We start from the raw sequence: 21,391 nt of genomic DNA on the forward strand, positions 1-21,391 counted from the left end.
ATTTCTTGTCCCAGCACTTTCAACTTGCAGAATATATTCTAGGAAAACGGGTCCAGAGAAAGTTTTTAAAATTATATATATTCATTGAGTCTTATCATGAAAAACTCAAACACAATCTAAAAGTCCTATAACTGAGTAGGTAAATGCACAGCAGTACAAGAGTTCTGTAGGACACTGTAATACCGTTTAAAAATGTTTCATTGAATCATGATGCAGTGTGGGAAATGCTTATCACACAATGTTAAATATGAAAGCTGAAAGTCCAATATAACCTATATCACAATGATAACTATAAAAATCAGTGTACACATTCACATATATGAAATGCAATTTTGAAAAAAGTTAGTAATTTATTTAGATGGTGAAAATCTGAGGAATATGCCCTCCTTTTTTCTACTTTTCTTGTGTGATTTTCATGCAGCTAACATGATATTAATTATCATAAAGTATTGCCACTCTACCTCCAGCAAAGAGATCGGCCTCAACTCTGTGCTACCTTTGATCTATTTGAAGGCTCTGATTTGGCCCAAGCAGAGACCTTCGGTTGAATCCTCAAATTGGATATAAAATATTTCACTGCATATGTTTCCGTCTCTCCCTTTATGGCGCGGGCTTCTTAAAAGGCTCAAACATAATTAAAAAGCACAGGACTTTTACACACTCCAAATCCTCAAGCAGCAGTGGGACAGCAGTCAGACTAAGATGAAAGAGCCCTGGGCCCCCACTGCAGGAAAACGGGGCCTTTCATGTTACTCAGTCACCATCACCACCCCCACTCTCCTAAGCAGAAACCCACAGGAAAATCCTGATAGATTTAAAGCCTGTTTAAAAATTTGTACTGAACTCCAGCAATAAAATATTTGCATTGTTTATACAGAGAAATTACCTCAAAGACCTTGAGTACTTATGGCCTTTGGAAACCCTCCTATAGTTGTTTTGGCCAACAGTATGGAAACAATTATATACGATCGGTACCAGTGAACAAGGCTTAATTACTTCACCCTTCTAGGAACACCTGATTATGGCTGATTAGCAAAGATCATCATGCATAAAGTGATTCTTCTTCTAGAATTCAGTGTAAAGATGCTGATCAATCAGCAAATTCATAGTGCATCCGTTTAGTTTTACTTCCCATGACCAGTATATGCAGCCTGCATCTCTCACGTCTCGCACTGCTTTCTTTACTGATAATCATTACTCTATTTTGAAATCAATGTGATTTCTTTTTGCATCCTTAAGAGACAATAGCAGAGTCCCCATGATACAGCAAAAACAAGTTTCTCTGTACAGCATTACATTACATGTTAAACTGAAGTGGAATGAGGACCATCCCTGAGTTCTCTTGTTATTCAAGTCTCACCATAATGAGAGCACCAACTCTCCGGACCAACAAAGCAGTGAAGAGCTGAACCGCACAATCGCGCACAGGTCATGTGTAGGTCTACTTGTGAGCACAAATGGAAATCCTTCCTTTGCGAAGCATGGAAACTATTTTTTATTTCTGAAGGGCACAGAAGTCAAATGCAACAGAAAAGAAATCAGATTAATGAGCATAAGAAGTGATTTCAAAAGCTGACGGGGCAGGCCAGCATTAAACATAAAAATTCCATTGTCTCCTTTGTTAGTTGTATTCCTAGGTATTTTATTCTCTTTGTAGCAATTGTGAATGGAAGTTCGCTCTTGATTTGGCTCTCTGTTTGTCTGTTATTGGTATATAGGAATGCTTGTGATTTCTGCACATTGATTTTGTATCCTGAGACTTTGCTGAAGTTTGAGGAGATTTGGGGCTGAGACAATCCTTGAGAAATCACCACACTGTCTTCCACAGTGGTTGAACTAATTTACACTCCTACCAACTGTGGGATCTAGAAATAGAAATTCCACTTGACCCAGCAATCCCATTACTGGGCATATACCCAAAGAACTATAAATCGTTCTGCTATAAAGACACATGCACATATATGTTCACTGCAGCCCTGAGTACAACAGCAAAGACCTGGAAGCAACCCAAATGCCCATCAATGATAGACTGGACAAAGAAAATGTGGTACATATACACCATGGAATACTACACAGCCACAAAAAATGATGAGTTTGTGTCCTTTGTAGGGACTTGGATGAATCTGGAAACCATCATTCTCAGCAAACTGACACAAGAACAGAAAGCCAAATACCGCATGTTCTCACTCATAGCTGGGTGTTGAACAACGAGAACACGTGGACTCAGGGAGGGGAGCATCACACACTGGGGGCAGTTGGGGGGGACAGCAGGGGGTGGGGAGGAAGGGGAGGGATAACGTGGGGAGAAATGCCAGATATAGTATGCACCTAAAGTTAAATAAATAAATTTTTCAAAATTCCAGAGCTCTTATTTTTACCTGAACGTCACATTTACTCTCAGGAGCCCCTACAGGAATATCCCAGTTAGGTGCCTCTAGGCTGGATGAGTGGGTGAGATAGCCCAGGGCCCAGTGCCTGAGCAAAAAAAGCAGGTGGGGATGGCATAGTGGTGGCCCCGAAGCCCAAGGGCACACGCTGGCTACTCACATCCTGATAGAGAAGTTCCAGGGCAGGACCTTAGCTCTGACAGGGACAGGTTGGCCAAATATGTCGGTATACTCATCCCACTTCTCCCCTGGTATGGTGACCAACTGTTCCAGTTTGCTCTGGACAAGGGTTGCCCCAGCAAGACTTTCAGTGCTAAAACTGAGACACTCTGGAGCAAAACTAACCCTGAGGCTTGCTAGTATTTTAAGCAGCAAGATCTAAAGACAGCACGGAGCAGACAGAGATGAATGCAGCTTTTAGCTACACTTCCCTTGTCAAGAGTGATTGGAACAAAACAAGGAACAGTGGGACTTGGCTTCCAGCGATATGGCAGCGCCCTCAACATGCATTTCCTCACTTTCCTTTCTGGTCAGCTGCAGGCCTCCGGTAAGGAGCAAAGGCACTGCTTTTAGAGACTTCTTTTACTCCTAAGAGGGCTGGCTGCTTAACTTATTGACATTGACGGTTATGCAATGCCACAGAAAAATGCTTATCTTAGGAAAAAATCAGTGAAAAACTGGGACTTCACTTGTTTGTACTCTAATTATCACATTTAAAAATGCTTCAAACCAGAGGAAAGAGCAAATCAAAATACAGTTAATACAGTTAAGGTATTTGAGTTGTGGTTGATTTTAGATGGGCTATTTCCTAGGAGTTTGGTTTTTGTTTTTGTTTTTTTTTTTTTTTGGGCAAATGTAATTACATTTTTTTTCCAATTATTTTTTAAGATACAGAGTCTCACTATGTTGCCCGGAGAAAAATGGTAAAATCCTGGCTCACTGCAACTTCCACCCCCTGGGCTCAAGCCATCCTCCCATCTCAGCCTTCTGAGTAGCTGGAACTACAGGTGCACACCATTACACCTGGCTTTTTTTTTTTTTTTTTTTTTTTGTATATTTTGTAGAGACGAGGTTTTGCCATGTTGCCCAGGGTGGTCTTGAACTTCTGGGCTCAGACCATCTGCCCACCTCAGCCTCCCAAAGTGCTGGGATTACAGGCATGAGCCACCACACCTGGTCATAGAATACTTTTTATTTTTTGTCAACTTTTAAGTTCGGGGGTATATGTGCAGGTTTGTTACGTAGCTAAACATGTGCCATGGTGGTTTGCTGCACAGATCATCCCATCACCCAGGTATTAAGCCCAGCAACCATTAGCTATTCTTCCTGGTGCTCTCCCTCCCCGCCCCCCACACCCCTCACAGGCCCCAGTATGTATTGGCCCCCCAATGTGTCCATGTGTTCTCATTGTTTTTTAAAAAATAATTCTTTAATTTAATGTATTTATGTATTTGAGACTAGGTTATGAGACTGGATATTTTTCATGTTTTTGGTAGAGACAGGTCATAAGCATGTTGCCAAGGCTGGTCTCGAAATCCTGGGCTCAAGTGACCCACCTGCCTTGGGCATCCCAAAGTGCTGGGATTACAGGTATGAGCCACCACACCCAGCCTAGAATGGTTTTAGAATAACGCTATGAGATTGGGTTCCTCAGTTTGGCAAAAGATGAGTCTTTTGGGGAAGCAATTTGTAAGAATTCAAATGCTACCATACCAGCTCTCATTTTTTTTCATGACAACTAGGTAAAGAGCTTAACTTTAGTTCATAGACAATATTTAAAAACTCATTCCAGAATTCAAGCATTTACACGAGACGGCATTGGGTAACTTGGATTACATGCATCTGCTTCTCTTAGTCAAAAGGCAGAGATGAGAAAAGCATTTTAATTAATTCTTCTCTGCTTTTCAACACGCTTTCATATACACAGAGCTTTATTCTCGCGCTGCCTCGCGAGGTCAGGTAGTGTTCCACTGCCTGTCTCCACCCTGTGGTAATGGAAACTGTGACCCTGTGAGGCACCAGAATGAGTCCTGGATCCTGACTTCTACCCTTCTCCCTAAAATTTTTTCTGAAGAGCTAAGTTCCTTCAAACCAAGTATTTATTGACTCCCTACAGCTAACTATTTAATGCTAACAAAAGCTGCTGGAAACTTAGGGTTAGTTGCCTATGAGACACAGTTCACATCTCTGGTTCAGAAACCATCTTGTTCTGTTTGTCTGGCCCTGGTGACTTCTCTTAGTCACCTTTTATTTTGGCTCTACGGACAAGATGTGTGCGAGGGCATTACTCACATTTGGTGGGGAGTGGCCTTGTTAAACAGCCGTGAAATACCAGCAGTGCCTTAAGAACGGGAGCTTCCCAAGTACGAGCTATGTCTCAAGGCCTTGCACAGTACCTAGTACCCCGTAAAACTGACAGACAATGACAGGGTATGGACTCTGCTCTTTAATGCCTTCGTATGGTGCTGGACAGTGACCATCTGCTGCTTTTGCACGCGCAGGTCCACTCTCCCTTCTCCTGGAAACTGTACTTTGCGTCACCCACACCCTCAGTGGATACAGCCCTGGCGGGAGTTGTCAACCACAGTGTCCTGCCTTCTCTGGCAAAGGATGAGCAGATGACCTGGTAAAGACACTCAAATGCTCTTTCCCTGGAATTTGAATCATGGGCAGAGGGACAGAGTTCACTCATAGGTCTACTCATTAGTTTTGCTTCCTATATCCCTAGAATTTTCTCCCAACTCCTTTCTTCATCCCACTTTTTCAGTGTTTCCCTGAATTCTGAGCTCCATCCTGTCTTCCAATCAATTTTTTTTTCAAGCTTCAAGAATCCAGAGATGTTTTTGTCACTAAAACAATGAAATCCAAACTCATACACTCACAGACCAGTGCACTACATGGCAACACACCGTAACGGGGAAACTGTAGACAAGTGGGTGACCTTCCAACAGCTTCAGCCCCCTCCTAGACATGAGGATGCTAAGAACTACATGGAATTATTATGAGAACGAATGAGACCGTGTATGTAAAGTTCTCAGCAGTCTCTGAAACAGTGAATATTAGGTCCTCCTGCTGCTTCCCAAGCAAGTTGATCAGCTGATAATGACTGGAGAGACTCGACAAAGCACTTCTAAATAAGACTTCAGAATATAGGGATGGTTTTCTTGTGTGACAAATACTTGGTTGTCAATAACTCTTTCAGAAAAAGGCCGATTGTAAGAAGAAATCCAGCCAGGATAAAACTCAACTCTCTGTATTCAAGCTCTTGAAATAGTAACACGCCCTTGACTACTAATTTACACGCATTGGCCATAGCACCTCAGTCTTTCCTTGACAGAGTCATCAATTCATGTATTACTCTTTTAAAGGAACTTTTAATTTTGAGGCCTGGAATTTAAAATCACATGGAATTTCCCCACACTTAAATGCTAGAAAAGTGTAGTAAAGACTATAGCTTTTAAAATGAATTTTGTTTTTGTTTTTGCTTTTTTGAGGGCAAGACTTGCTCTGTCACCCAGATTGGAGTACGGTGGTGTGACCTCAGCTTACTACAACTTCTGCCTCCCGGGTTCAAGCGATTCTCCTGCCTCAGCCTCTTGAGTAGCTGGGACTACAGGTACACGCCACCACGCCCAGCTAACTATTGTATTTTTAGTAGAGATGGGGTTTCACCATATTGGTCAGTCTGGTCTTGAACTCCTGACCTCGTGATCTGCCTGCCTCCACCTCCCAAAGTGCTGGGATTACAGGCATAAGCCACCACACCCGGTTTGTTTTTCTTATGTTGCAGGAACTGTGCTAAGCATTTTACAGCATCCTCAGAAGGCAGGTGTTATTTATCCCATTTAGGCACAAGGAGGCAGAGGTGCGGGGAGGTAAACCAGTGTACCATGGTCACCCAGCAGGTGATGGAAATTCAGGTTCAGATCGGCCTGAGCCCAAACTGTGTGCTTCTAAGTGCTCCTCCACATTGCCTCACTACGGTCACTAACCCCGGTAAGAACATATTGAACAGGTGGTTTATTCTATATTTGTAATTTCCCAAGCAAGTGGCACACCTAAAGTTAAGTGTGACTCTTTGAAACGAAGGATACATGATTATAGTTAAGAGCATAAACTCTATGGCTGAGTTTGAATCTGACCCCTGCCACTAACTGGCAGTATTATTTTAATCAAGTTAGCTCTTCTAGAGCTCAGTTTCTTCATCTGTACAATGGGCATAAGAAAAGCACATATGAATGGGGAGAATTTATGAAACATAATGCATGCAAAGTTCTCAGCACCCCAAGCACAGAATGAATGTACAAAATGTTAGCTATTATCACTTATCACCACATTTGAAGCATGATAAAGTACATAATGGCACAGCAATTTCCGAATGAAATGCTACCTATGGATTAGAATTGTGACTTAGGATGTAGGAGTTAGAACTCCGTAAGCAACTGCACTAGGCCGTCAACCGGACAGAACCAAAAGCAGAGGCTTATAAAAGTAGCCGACGCTTTCAGAAGTCTTGACCTCTGGCCCTGCCTCAGCCCCACAAGGCCTGTGCTCACTGAGATCTTGGCTAAGTCATCTACTCACTCTGAGCTTTCATTTTCCCCTCTAGAAAGTGGAATAGCTACAACCCACAGCCGTCAGGAGGGGCAAAGAAGGTACCAGATGTAAAGATTTCCTATAACTTGAAGAGCAGGTTTTACCAATGTTTTTGTTACTCTTCATCAAGAATGAAAAGTTTCTATACTGAAGTACAGAGGTCTTAAGTTGGCTGCGTGAGGCTTGCATTCAGCGTGCAGATGCATTTGGTTAATCCAAATGGTGGTGTTGTAACTGTTTATTCGTTTAGATGCCTGTGTTATGCAATGTTTGTGTTGTAATTGTTTTTTCAGTTATATATCAGTGTTATGGACCAAATGTTTTTCTCCTACCAAAACTCAAATGCGGAAAAGCTAACAGCCAAAGTGACGGTATTAGGAGACGGGGCCTTTGGAGGGTGATTAGGTAATAAGAGCAGAGCCTTCATGAATGGATTCGTGCCCTTACAAAAGACACCCCAGAGAGCTCTCTATCTCTCTTTCCACCTTGTGAGGATACAGAAAGAAGTCAGCAGTCTGCAACCCAGGAGAAGATCCTCACCAGAACCAATCATGCCGGTAATCTGATCTCAGATTTCCAGCTTCTGAAACTGTAAGAAATAAATTTTTCTTGTCTTTAAGCCCTTAGTCTATATTACTATGTTATGGCAGCCTGAACTAACACAGTCAGCATTTAAGTATTGGGAGATCTGACCACGCTGGGCCTGTATTTCCTCTCAGCCACAATGAGCTAACACTGCAGAGCTGTTACTTCGGCACAGCTGCACCCCTGCCCTAGGACCCTCACACACACAGGCATAGGCCAGTTGTCATTTATCCAGTGCTTACGCTACTGTTTTTCTTAGAAGAGAAAAACAGTCTCTGTATCCACTTCTCTGTCATGGGTAAAAAAGAAAGATCAATAGGTCTCAATCCAACACTATTCATTTACTTCACTTCCTTCCTGGATCTGCAGGTGGTTGAGTGTTCCTTCCATCTGAAATGGAAGGGAAGTGGCCTTTTGTCTGAGTTGGAGAAGACAGTACATGCTCACCTGTGTATGCAGTGTGTTTTGTTTGTAGTTTTCTCATATGAGATCACTGCCTATTCAACAAACACATGTTTATGAAGAGTCTAGGGACTAAAATACCACAGGAACAGATACGGAAAGATGTGACGCCTGTCTTCCTAGTGCTTCAGCTTTTTCTTTTTCTTTCTTTTTTTTTTTAACTTTTCAAAACAGTGAATAATCAGAAGAGGAAAGGCAAATTTACGCTTTCATTCTTTAAGTTTTCCTTAGAAGAAGGGCCAAGAAAACTCAGTTTCACTTAAACCTTTCTAAAATGCTAGTCATTTTAACAATTCGAACGATAAATTGAATTTCAGGTCCTAGATGTGCATAAATTAGCAGTTTATTCATGAGTTTAACTCAGCAAGAAAACGTTTTCCTAGTGAAGACCTAACAAATAGAATCAGATGAGAATTAAATTAACCCTTATTTTAAATAGAATATGCTTTTGAGGAGTAAATAATTTTAAGACAGATATAAAGCAACCAACAGTGGTAGCCAAAGATACCCGCAGAAGAGTTTGCTTACAGACACCTATAAAGATTCCGCTCTTTCTAAACTCAGAGATTTTCACTTCAAGTAAGTGAGGGGTTGCCACAGTGATAATCAAAGGTTTAAAAAAAAAAAAAAAAAAAAAAAAAGAACTGTGCTTTTAATACAGCCTGAGAGATTAGGGACAGAAATGTATATAAATGTAGATTTTAGTGTATTTTCATTGTTGCTAGAATGAAAGGATAAGACTGAAAATAAATCCACTTACTGCTCTAAACTTTATCCGTTTTATTATTAAAAAAACAAAAACAAAAAAAACCCAAGCACACATGTTACCAGCAGGGAACACAAAAACTTTCTCTTTATTTCCTGCTCACAGCTCATACTTATTAGGAAAATTACAGAAATGCCACAGAAGGTGGCTTTGGTATCTCAGCACAACAGGAAAGCAAATTGCCTTTTGTGAGAAGGCTGGATTTTTGTTGTTGCATTTTTAGATGAAAGATTTATGCTTATATTTTGGCCCATTTACAATATATCATAATACTTTGCAGACAAAGTTATGCTCTTTCCCAGTGATCTAGTGACCTTAATCTCTAACATTCTGTGGTTTCCTGTTTGGGGAAATGATTGAACAGCAGCCTAAGCTATTCCAGGCTGCACAGCATTCCCAGTTGGCCTCTATCTGTCTTAGTTTTGAATGTTCTCCTGTTCACTAATCCAAAAAAATAAAATCGTTTTTAAAGGAGTTTTCCCTACAGATGCTAAATCAATGAAACTCCTGCAAATCAGCCCGCCAAACTTCCTCTTCTGGCTATTTTACTTATCATTCTTCTGTTACAAACCCTAATGTAGCCAGGAGTTCTTTCGGACTGAAGCAATTAGCATGACCCACCAGTGCCTTTTCCCTGAGCAGAGGAGAATTAATTTCACTATTATCCAGTTCAACAAACAGTAATTCCCATGGGTCTCCCAAAAGCTCAGCTATAGAAGGAGACTTTAATTCAGCTGAGGAGTATAACATTTAAGAAATGTCCCTGACTGGGGGCAAACTTATCTGTCCTTGGGCGATGCGTTGACCTCAGCTGCCCATCACACTTACTATTGGCCCTCCTTTTTCCTGGTGACTGCCGAGTCTTAGGGATGTAATACTCAGGAAGTCCAAGTCCCCAGAGTCTGCTTGAAGAAGACTCATAGAAAAACTGAATGAAACAACAGTCACTTCTACAACCAAGTTGTTCTTAAAAAGAGAGAGATTTTCCTTTCAGTTTTAAGGAAAAGGGAAGACAAGAAGTAAGTGAACTTAGAATACACACCCCCCACGTGCCCACCACCCTCTACCAGCTGGTTTTGTCAAGATGAATTTAAAAAAATGGAAGTGGAACAAGTTTGAGTAAGTGTCCAGCGATTAAACAAATGTCTTTTGGCCAAAAAAAAAAAAAAAATTATTATTATTATTCCTGCTTTCTTGCAACTTAACTCTAAATAATTTTGCTGCTTTTAGGGGAGAACAAGCAAAGCCAACTTGAAAAGGATCCAGAAAGGCATCATTCCAACCCAGTGATCTTTGGAAAAAGTTCCCTACCTAGAACAGGACACATATATGACTTTTAAGAGTGATCCAGAATAATTCTTGCCCTCTTGCTTGAATATAAAAGTCCTGGGCCCACTCTAGTCGGTCCTTTACTCTGCTTCTTGTTTCAGGGTCTGTCTCATGGCTGCTTTCTGAGTCCCTTGCCTCTCAAGAATCCCTTCTGACCGTCATCAATAACTAGTTTAAAAAAAAACAGGGGCTTGCTCCGTCACCCAGGCTGGAATGCAGAGGTTCACTGAAACCTCTGCCTCCTAGATTCGAGCAATTCTTGGGTCTCAGCCTCCCAAGTCACTGGGACCACAGGTATGTGCCACCACACCTGGCTAATTTTTGTAATTTTTGGTAAAGACAGGATTTCACCACGTTGCCTAGGCTAGTCTCGAACTCCTGACCACAAGTGATTCACCAGCCTTGGCCTCCCAAAGTGCTGGGATGACAGGCATGAGCCACCACCCCTGGCCCAATAACTGGATTTTAATAAACTGAAAGTGTCCCAGGAACAACCTCACCCACTCTCCTAGACAGATCTCTCCAGAAGAGGAATGCTTGTGAGAAGGTCAGCTTCGCGTTCATATCTAAGGGTCATCTCCAGGACTGCAATATGCTTGACAAAGTTATTAACCTACTAGGCGGTGGGTCAAGGACCCAATTTCTTTCTTTTTCCACATCAATAAATGTATTTAATTAACAAATACACATCTGCATACAACCCAACCAACAAGAAACAGCCCTGCAGAGCAAAGAAAAACTGCTTTACTTTATAGACAGTTAAATCTATGGTATTGACCTACATTCTTCCATAAAGTGTCTTATAAGCACTTCAGTGTAGCTAGTCAAAATTGTTATGTGCATCTAAGATACACACAGGATTCTGAAGACTCACTACAAGGAAAAGAATGTAAAATATTTCAGTAATTTCTTAGTATCAATTGCAAGTTAATATGACATTATATAGTGTTAAGAACAATATATTGTTAAAATAGATTTCACCTGTTTCTTTTATAAGTTTTCATGTGCCTTCTAGAAAATTTAAATGCACACATGTCCCTTGCATTGCATTTCAGTCGGACAGTACTGCTATACCTTGGGTTTAGTATATACTGGAAAGAAAATTTGTGTCTTTGTCAATAGCTGCCAAATAACAGCGGTAACTTACAAGGCCAGCCACTCTCAGAGGAGCGGTCTGCAGTTCATGAAGCTGGATTAAGGCAATTGGAAACTATGTTCACACGGAGGAGGAGCAGCTGATGCTCTCACAATATCTATCATCACAGAGGAGTAGGCAGGAACTACAGGAAAACCTGCTTGCCTGCCAGCTCCCCACTCCCCAACATTACCACTGTCACAAAATAAAATAGTAATGGGCCAGGGACCTTGGCTCACATTTTTAATCCTAGCACTGTGGGAGGCTGAGGTGGGAGGATCACTTGAGGCCAGGAGTTTGAGACCAGTCTGGGCAACACACCAATACCCTCTCTCTACAAAAAGTTAAAATTTTGATTAGCCAGGCACAGCAACATGCTCCTGGAGTCCCAGCTACTAGTGAGGCTGAGGTGGGAGGGTCTTTTGAACCCAGGAGGTCGAGGTTGCGGTGAGCTATGGTTATGACTCTGCATTCCAGTCTGGGCGACAGTGAGACCCTGTCTCTGAAACGAAACAAAACAAAACAAAAAAATAACAGTACCACTAGTAACTGAGTGAATACATCAAACATTAAGAAGAAAGGGAGAAAACAACGACTACAAGAAAGCTGGGCTCCCTTTCACTAATGCAGTATTGGGGAGGAAATGATCCTTTCCAGCGAAAGGGGTCCTGAGGGTCAGCAGGACAGCTTTGTCATAGGAGAAATGCTCAACGGCCTGCAAAAACCATTAGCCTAGAGATGCTCAGCAGCTCTCAAAACGAGTATGGACAGTGGACAGGGAGGCCCTAGCATGGTCAGGGAGCAGGGCTTTCCTGGAGGAGCAGCTCTGCTTGGATTCTGGCTGGCCCACTGGCATTCCCTACTCCCATAACAAACTTGCTCTCCAGCTTAAGAAAATTCCAGTTTGAATAAAGTTTACTTTGCCTTTCTCTTAGAAGAGGGCCGAGAGCGACAGCAGTAGGCAGGCATCCAAAGAACCGGAAAACCTGCTACCAGGAGTCTGATTCCCACCTGTTGTTATCAATTCCCACACCCCCTCCCTGGCAGATAGCAAAGTTAGTGGAAGGTTTCCAACCCGGTTGATCTCCTCACAAAAGAAGGCAAGTGCCTGGTTACACAGCTTGCTTTTCTTTATCTTTTTTTTTTTTTTTTTTTTTTTTTTTTTTTTTTAAAGTCTGTGCTCTGTGCTCCTTATGTTTTATCTACACAGGAAAAGCTGGTATCAGTCAGGTGCAAGACTTTCTGCCCCATGCTCTCAATGGTGCTATTCATCAAAGCCACCCCATTACCTTGCAATTAGGTTTTTTGGTGTTTTTTTCTTCCAAAAACACAACCATCCCCTGTTGGGAGAATAAAGCATCCTTTTCCCTTTTCTTTCCAGAGAATGTCAAACAGGCCTAGAAGGAACGTGCAAATCACTGTAACAAATATGGGGACTGTCAGAAGGCTGAAGAAACAGACATGCATCTTCAGAGTGAAAAGAGCAGAGAGGAAAGCCAGAAATCATGACGGAGGCTGTCAGAAGCTTCTGCCCAGAGCAAAAGGTTCCTGCTTTTACGTGTAATCCTGTGCTGCCGCGTTGCTCATTACCCAGTGACAAGTCTTGCGAACGACAACAGTAATAGCCTTAAGGAAGTAGATGCCACAGACTGACTCATGGTAAGAGTGTGGTTGCTTAGACGACTTCAACAACACAGACCACGCAAATCCAACGAAAATGCCCTAAGAGGAGCCCAGAACATATGACTGGGGCTTCTGTCAGCAGTGGGAAGTGTGACGATGTGGCTTTCTCTTTCTGATAACAGACCAGGGCCAACTGTCACAGAATTAAGTCATCTACTGTCACATGAAAGAAGAGGAAACTGGAATAGAAAGAGCACAGATCCTGGAATCAGACTGTTTGGCAAACAGACTCAAATCATGATGATGCTGATGCTGATGACATCTACAAAAACAAAGACAAAAGCATTGGCTTTCCGTTCTGGCTCTAGACCATCTGATGTGGGACCATGACATACAGATCAGATCAGCCCCCCCGGGACCAATCTGTACATTAAACATCAACAGGCCAGGTATGGTGGCTCATGCCTCTAGTCCCAGCACTTTGGGAGGCCTAGGTGGGCAGATCACCTGAAGTCAGTTGTTCAAGACCAGCCTAGCCAATATGGTGAAATCCTACCTTTAATAAAAAATATAAAAATTAACCAGGCGTGGTGGCAGGCATCTGTAATCCCAGCTACTTGGGAGGCTGAGGCATGAGAATCGCTTGAACCTGGGAGGTGGAGTTTGCAGTGAGCTGAGATCACACCATTGCACTCCAGCCCGGTGACAGAGTGATTTCTTTTTGTTTTAAATTAAAAAATTAAACTTTTCCTATATCTTTTCACACTTTTTTTGGACGATGTTGGGCAACTGCTTTCGATTCCCAATGATTCCCAGCGGCCCAATCTTTTACAACATCTATGCTGACTTTTTGCATCTCCTCCCGTTATACTATCACACAAGAAATAAAGACTGAGTAGCCACTACAGCATGTGGCATTTACTGCACAGCAGACACTACGAATTGTATCTAGAAAACTTTCTCAATTTATCTTTTCTCAGTAAAGTCAACTGATGTAATCCCCTGTGTTTCATACCAGTTGGGTTTCACAGCAAATGAACTTAAATACACATGTCCTAGCTTACTGCCTTTAGATTTCTGGAATCTGCATACCAAATGGTATTGTCATTTATTATCTTTCTCTCAGAACCACCCTCACCTTGCCATATTTGAGTAACTCTAGATTAAATTCTACCAATCGCAAGTATACTTTCGAATGTTTTAAGCATGAGACACTTTCAAACAACAACGAAATAAATCCCTACGGCATGATAGTGGTGTGCACCAAGCTAAACAACTTAAACCACCTCTTATTAAATGGCTTAATGAAAGAATGAAGAGAAAATCCAAGCACACACTGGTTATCATGTGAACATCTCAACTGACATAAACAAAGTACAAACAAGAAAAGATGTCGAAAGCATGGCAGGTTTGGGTGGATCAAAACCCATTTCATAATTTTTAGGTATTCTCTTTTTCCTTTATTCACTGAAATGCTTAAAAATCAAAAAAGCCCAGAAGTATGCCTCATTAAAAAAAATCAATTCCACTCTTGCTTTTGGATTGTAACTGATACTGGTAAAAGGAACTTACCAGGAACTCTGAAGTGTAAATTGGTTTCTGAAGGTACCTTATTTTTACTTGACTATAAGGTGGCAGATGCGTATCTATAGACTCTAGGTACATAAAATAAATGTCCTAGAGTTAGCTTCCCTCTCTGCAGAAGTCATGCTTCACTGGGAGCTACTCCCTCCTCCCACAAGGTTTTCATGGAATGATACTAGCATTCCCTTCATTGTCTTCAAAGGACTCGGGGAAAAATGTGCTCACATAAAGCTCAGTCAACAAAGTTAGACTTTTTCCATCATGGTTTGATAGAAGCTTAAAGTCTAACATTTGAAGAATTAGCCTCGTTTAAGTGTTAAATGTTTCTTGCTATGCTAGCCATTTATCAAATCTAGCTTCCTGGCCACCATTATCATCAACATTTTGCCATCAAAAAAATGTTACGATGGAAAATGCTACGAGCAATTATAATGACTAATAAAATGAGTTAGATTTACTGGAATATTTGCGTTTCAGACTTCTAAGTCACATCCATTACTCAGGAACTTGCCATTCCTAAAGGAAGATCTTTTGATAGCCTGGGATAAGTAAATAAAACTCTAATGACCCGGGTGTTAAGATTTCAGTCTGGTAGTAAAGCTGAAAAACGTTAACATCCTGAATCCTGAAGATGCAATTAGGTGAAATTTAATGAGCTGTAGAATGATAAGTGACAGGGAAATGTAACTTTATATTTACCATTTCCTGACTATACGAACCTTTTTTTTTTTTTTTTAAGAAGGAGTCATCCAGGCTGGAGTGCAGTGGCGTGATCTTGGCTCACCGCAACCTCCACCTCCTTGCTTCAAGCAATTCTCCTGCCTCAGCTTCCCAAGTAGCTGGGATTACAGGCATGCACCACCATGCCCAGCTAATTTTTGGTATTTTTAGTAGAGACGGGATTTCACTATAGTAGCCAGACTGGTTTCGAACTCCTGACCTTGTGATCCACCCACATCAGCCTCCCAAAGTGCTGAGATTACAGGTATGAGCCACTGCACCCAGCCAGATGAACTTTTAAATACAACATATTAAGCCCTGCTTGAAGGCAATTTAACCTTTAAAAGCACAATAAGTGCAAGTAAGAATTGGCATTTGGAGATGGCTCCTCTTAAAACTGCAGTGACCTTCCAGACCACTTAGGAACAACCTCAAATCCAGAGACACCCACATGGTGCACACGTGCACGCGCGCACACACACACACACGCAGACACACACACAGTCTTTGAAAATACAGCACATATGTTTTTTAAGCAAGGCAGGAACTATAACCAGACAGAGAAAAGGGGGTTGAAAAACATTTTCAGCATCTTCAAGAAAAACAGTAACAGTGTAACTCCTTTATCACAAAAACTATGGGACCAGGGGACCTCTACGAAGAGCAGAGGATTCAAAGCCAAAAGCTCCTATAGACTGTGAGTTGCATTTCCTGGATCCTCCCATCACCACGTTTAATTATTTTAAAAATCAGGATACATCTTACAATCAAAGTATGAGAGTGCATTTTCATTTTTTTAATGCTGCTGAAAAGACTAGGGAATATATGGTACTTGAGGTAGATTATCTGCAGTTATAATTGAATATAAGTTAATTGTAAAGATGGTTTATAGTATAAATGAGCAAGCCATTTGTCTTCCTTCTATCATTCCATCCTTTCTTTCCTTCCTTCCAACTTCATTGCACACTGCTGTGTGCTGGTCGCTATAGAAGGCAGCTAAATCAGAATCTTTGGTGGAGTGGGCCTGATTCAGAGTTTTTAGAGCTCCTCAAGTGTTTTTAATGCAAAGGGAGCGATTAGAACCACAGTTGTAGTGGAAGCGCAGTTTCAGAATGGTTGGGAAAGGGAAAATTTAAAAAGTCAAATGTATTAAGCAACACTTACTCCCCATCAAAACCTTTTTTGTTCCTATGAAAATTATTCTTTCATTTCTTACAGGTTACTGAGAGTCTATTTTGCACCCAGCACTGTGCTAGGCCCTGAGTATACAGTGGTGAACAAGACAGGTAACGCTGCTGCCTTCATAATGCTCACTGTCCATGAGATAGCATTTTACAGATTAGAAAGTAAAAGGGAAATTCTAAGTTCCAAGCAGCGAGGCTTCTGAAATTGAATGCATTTCAATGCTACCATAAGGGACAGGTAACAGAATAAGACGTGCAAGGTAAATCAGCTGCCCACCAATGAGCAGGTAGAGCCAGGCAGAAAAGATGATTTTAGTTACCTACTATTTTGGATTGTGTCATCATTTTGTGTCCATGAGAAAAACTTATGGGATTCCCCATGAGGGTGGATCAGTGATTTTGCCTCCACCGGAATGCTTCCTACTTCATTGTAGCATGCTGAGACACTTTAAAGGCATTGCCATACAGAGCAGACCAAATGCTCACAGAATGGTCAATTAAATCTCTGAAGAGCACTATTCACAGTTTGCCTCCTTTAAAATCTTATTACTGGCTGGGCATGGTGGCTCATGCCTGTAATCCTAGTACTTTGGGAGGCCAAGGTGGGCAGATCATTTGAGGTCATGAGTTTAAAACCAGCCTAGGCAACATGGTGAAACCCTGTCTCTACTAAAAATGCAAAACTTAGCTGGGCGTGGTGGTGGATGCCTATAGTCCCAGCTACTTGGGAGGCTGAGACTCAAGATTCCCTTGAACCTGGGAGGTGGAGGCTGTAGTGAGCTGAGATCATGCCACTGCACTCTAGACTGGGTGACAGAGCAAGACCCTGTCTCAAAACAAAACAAAACAAAACAAAACAAAAACAACCTTATTTCCTAGCCTACATATCTGTAAGTTAGGGAGCTTAACAATAAACAGATATCCACGAATGCACCATCCACCTCAAGAACTTCTATGCTATCAATACTATTGAAGCTACCCAGTGTACTTCTTCCCTATCCCAGTCCCAACTTTCGTCTGGGCAGAGATATTCACTATCCTGGAGTTTGGATACAGAATTTCCTAACTTTTGAAAAAAGTTTCACAATATATGTATGTATCTCAAAATAATAAATGATTTTTGTTTTTGTGCTTTCTTCTATTTATAATCTGTGACATGCCTTGTTCACTGAACACTATGTTTGTAAGAGTCATCATGTTGTTGCACCTAGCTAAGTTTATTAATTTTTGTTGATAAAAAGTAAGTGTGAAAACTGCAGAACTCCTGGAAGAAAACAGGACTAAATCTCTGTTCCCTTGGGTTAGGCAGTGGTTTGCTGGGTATGACATCAAAAGCACAAGTGATGCTTTCCAGTAGATTTATCAGGTCAATAGGAATTTTAAAATTTATTGGAAACCACTCGTTTAAAAAAAAGTAAAAAGAAAGGGTGTCATTCATTTCAAAACTACATTTTATTTAACCCAATGTCTTCAAAAGATTCTAATTTCAACATGTTAACTAGTATAAAAATGACTAGTGAGATACCTTACTTTTTTTTAATACTAAGTCTTTAAGATCCTATATTTTGCCCTTTTACATTTCAATTTGGATGCTACATTTTCCTCAGAAACACTTGATCTGTGTTAAAATTTTATAAAATAGAGACTGCAGCACCAACTTGGACCGACAGAGCAGGGTGTGGAGGCTTGCATCGCTTCAGAACAACTGCAAGAAGAAACCAGGAATCTTGAGAGGACCCACAGACCCTCTGAAGGAAGTGGACTGCTCCCGCAGCACCTGGGAGACACCACAAATGCTCAGCTGTGGCAATACCTGTCCAAGGAGAGTCTGAGCTCAGACTCACCTAGCCCTGCCCCACCTGATGGGCCTTCCCTACCCACTCTGATAGCTGAAGACAAAGAGCATATACTCATGGTTGTTCTAGGGCCCTGCCCACTACTGGTTCCTCTCCATACTACCACAGCTGATGCTCTCTGGAAAGTGGCACCTTCTGGCAGAAGGCCAATCAGCACAAAAACAGAACATTAAACCACCAAAGCTAAGAACTCTCACAGAGTTCATTTCACCCGCTGCTACCTCCACCAGAGCAGGTGCTGGTATCCACGGCTGAGAGACCCATAGATGGTTCACATTGCAAGACTCTGTGCAGACAACCCCCAGTACCAGCCCGGAGCCTGGGAGACTTGCTGGGTGGCTAGACCCAGAAGAGAGGTAAGAATCACTGCAGCTTGACTCACAGGAAGCCACAACTATAGGAAAAAGGAGAGAGTACCACATCAAGGGAACACCCCCACCCAGTGGGACAAAAGAATCTGAAGTACAGCCTTCAGCCCTAGTCCTTCCCTCAGACAGAGCATACCCAAATGAGAAGGAACCAGAAAATCAACTCTGGTAACACGACAAAATAAGGCTCTTTAATACTCCCCAAAAATCAAACCAGCTCACCAAAAATGGATTCAAACCAAGAAGAAATCCCTGACTTACCTGAAAAAGAATTCAGGAGGTTAGTTATTAAGCTAATCCGGGAGGTACCAGAGAAAGGGAAGGCCCAATGCAAGGAACTCCAAAACAAAAACAAACAACAACAACAAAAAACAATACAAGAAGTAGACGGAAATCGGTTGCATAAAGAAAAAAACAATCAAAACTTCAGGAAACATTGGGCGCACTTACAGAAATGCAAAATGCTCTGGAAAATCTCAGCAGTATGACTGAACAAATAGAGGAAAGAAATTCAGAGCTTGGAGAAAAGGTCTTCAAATTAACCCTGTACAACAAAGACAAAAAAAGAGTATAAAAATATAAACAAAGCCTCCAAGAAGTCCGGGATTATGTTAAATGACCAAACCTAGGAATAGTTGGTATTCCTGAGAAAGAAGAGAAATCTAAAAGTTTGGAAAACAGATTTGAGTAAACAATCGAGGAAAACTTCCCGGGCCTTGCTAGAGACAGAGACATTCAAATACAAGAAGCATAAAGAACACCTGGGAAATGATCTTCATCACAAAAAGATCAGTGCCTAGGCACACTGTCATCAGGTTATCTAAAGTTAAGATGAAGGAAAGAATCCTAAGAGCTGTGAGACAAAAGCACCAGATAACCTATAAAGGAAAACCTATCAGATTAACAGGCGATTTCTCAGCGGAAACCATACAAGCTAGAATGGATTCAGGCCCTATCTTCAGTCTCCTCTAACAAAACAATTATCAGCCAAGAATTTTGTATCCAGTGAAACTAAACAGCATATATGAAGGAAAGATTCAGTCTTTTTCAGACAAAAATTGCTGAGAGAATTTGCCACTACCAAGCCACCACTACAAGAAGTGCTACAAGGAGCTCTAAATCTTGAAACAAATCCTGGAAACACATCAAAACAGAGTATCTTTAAAGTATAAATCACACAGGGCTTATAAAACAAAACAAATTAAAAGGCAAAAACCAAAACCAAAAAGCCAAGGTACAGAGGCAACAAATAGCATGATGAATGTAATGGTACCTCATATCTTAATCCGAACATTGAATGCAAATGGCTCAAATGCTTCACTGAAAAGATACAGAACTGTAAAATGGATTCGAACTCATCAACCAACTATCTGTTGCCTTCAGGAGATTCACCTAATACATAAGGACTCACATCAAGGGGCAGAAAAAGGCATTTCATGCAAAGGGACACCAGAAGTGAGCAGGGACACCTATTCTTATACCAGACAAAAACTTTAAAGCAAGAGCAGTTAAAACAGACAAACAGGGACATTATATAATGGTAAAAAACCTGGTCCAACAGAAAAATATCACAATCTTAAACATATATGCACCTAACACTGGAGCTCCCAAATTTATAAAACAATTACTAATATACCTAAGAAATGAGACAGCAACACAATAATAGTGGGGGATTGCAATACTCCACTAACAGCAGTAGGCAGAAAGTCAACAAAGAAACAACGGATTTAAACTATACCTTGGAACAAATGAACTGAACAGCTATATACAGAACATTTCATCCATCAACCACAGAATACACATTCTATGCAACAGTGCATGGAACTTTCACCGAGATAGACCAAATGATAGGCCACAAAACAAGCCCCAATAAATTTAAGAAAACTGAAATTATATCAGGCACCCTCTCAGACCACAGTGGAATAAAACTGGAAATCAACCCCAAAAGGAACCTTTGAAACCATGCGAATACATGGAAATTAAATAACTTGCCCCTGAATGATCATGGGGTCAAAAATGAAATCAGTATGGGAATTTAAAAATTCTTCAAACTGAAGGACAATAATGACACAACCTATCCAAACCTCTGGGATACGGCACAGGCAGTGCTAAGGGAAAGTTTATAGCCCTGAACACCTACATCAAAAAGACTTAAAGCACACAAAATGACATTCTAAGGTCATACCTCAAGGAACTTGAGAAACAAGAATAAACCAAACCTGAACCCAGAATAAAGGAATTAACCAAAATCAGAACAGAACTAAATGAAATTGAAACAAAAACATGCAAAAGATAAATGAAAAAAAAAAAAAAGCTGGTTCTTTGAAAAGATAAATGAAATTGATAGACCATTAGCAAGATTAACCAAGAAAAGAAGAATAAAAACCCAAATAACCTCATTAAGAAACAAAATGGGAGCGGTTACAACTGACACCACTGAAATATAGCAGATCATTCAAGGCTACTATGAACACCTTTATGCACATAAACTAGAAAACGTAGAAGAGATGGATAAAATCCTGGAAAAATACAAACCTCCTAGCTTAAATCAGGAAGAATTAGATACCCTGAAGAGACCAATAACAAGCAGTGAGATTGAAATGGTAATTAAAAACTTACCAACAAAAAAAAGTCCAGGACCAGATGGATTCACACAGAATTCTGCCAGACATTCAAAGAAGAATTGATACCAATCCCTTTTGACACCATTCCACAAGACAGAGAAAGAAGGAACCCTCCCTAATTCATTTTATGAAGCCAGCATCACCCTAATACCAAAGCCAGGAAAGGACATAA

The 21,391-nt window shown here is 41.1% G+C and overlaps 1 protein-coding gene across 2 annotated transcripts in view; it reads right to left on the reverse strand.

Moving 5' to 3' along the window:
• CPVL (carboxypeptidase vitellogenic like) overlaps positions 1–21,391 on the reverse strand; it is a 202,148-nt gene that overhangs the window by 37,285 nt on the left and 143,472 nt on the right. The gene's annotated exons all lie outside the window — the stretch shown is intronic.

The sequence above is a fragment of the Saimiri boliviensis genome, chromosome 10 (genome assembly GCF_048565385.1).
Source record: "Saimiri boliviensis isolate mSaiBol1 chromosome 10, mSaiBol1.pri, whole genome shotgun sequence".
Classification (NCBI taxonomy): domain Eukaryota; kingdom Metazoa; phylum Chordata; class Mammalia; order Primates; family Cebidae; genus Saimiri; species Saimiri boliviensis.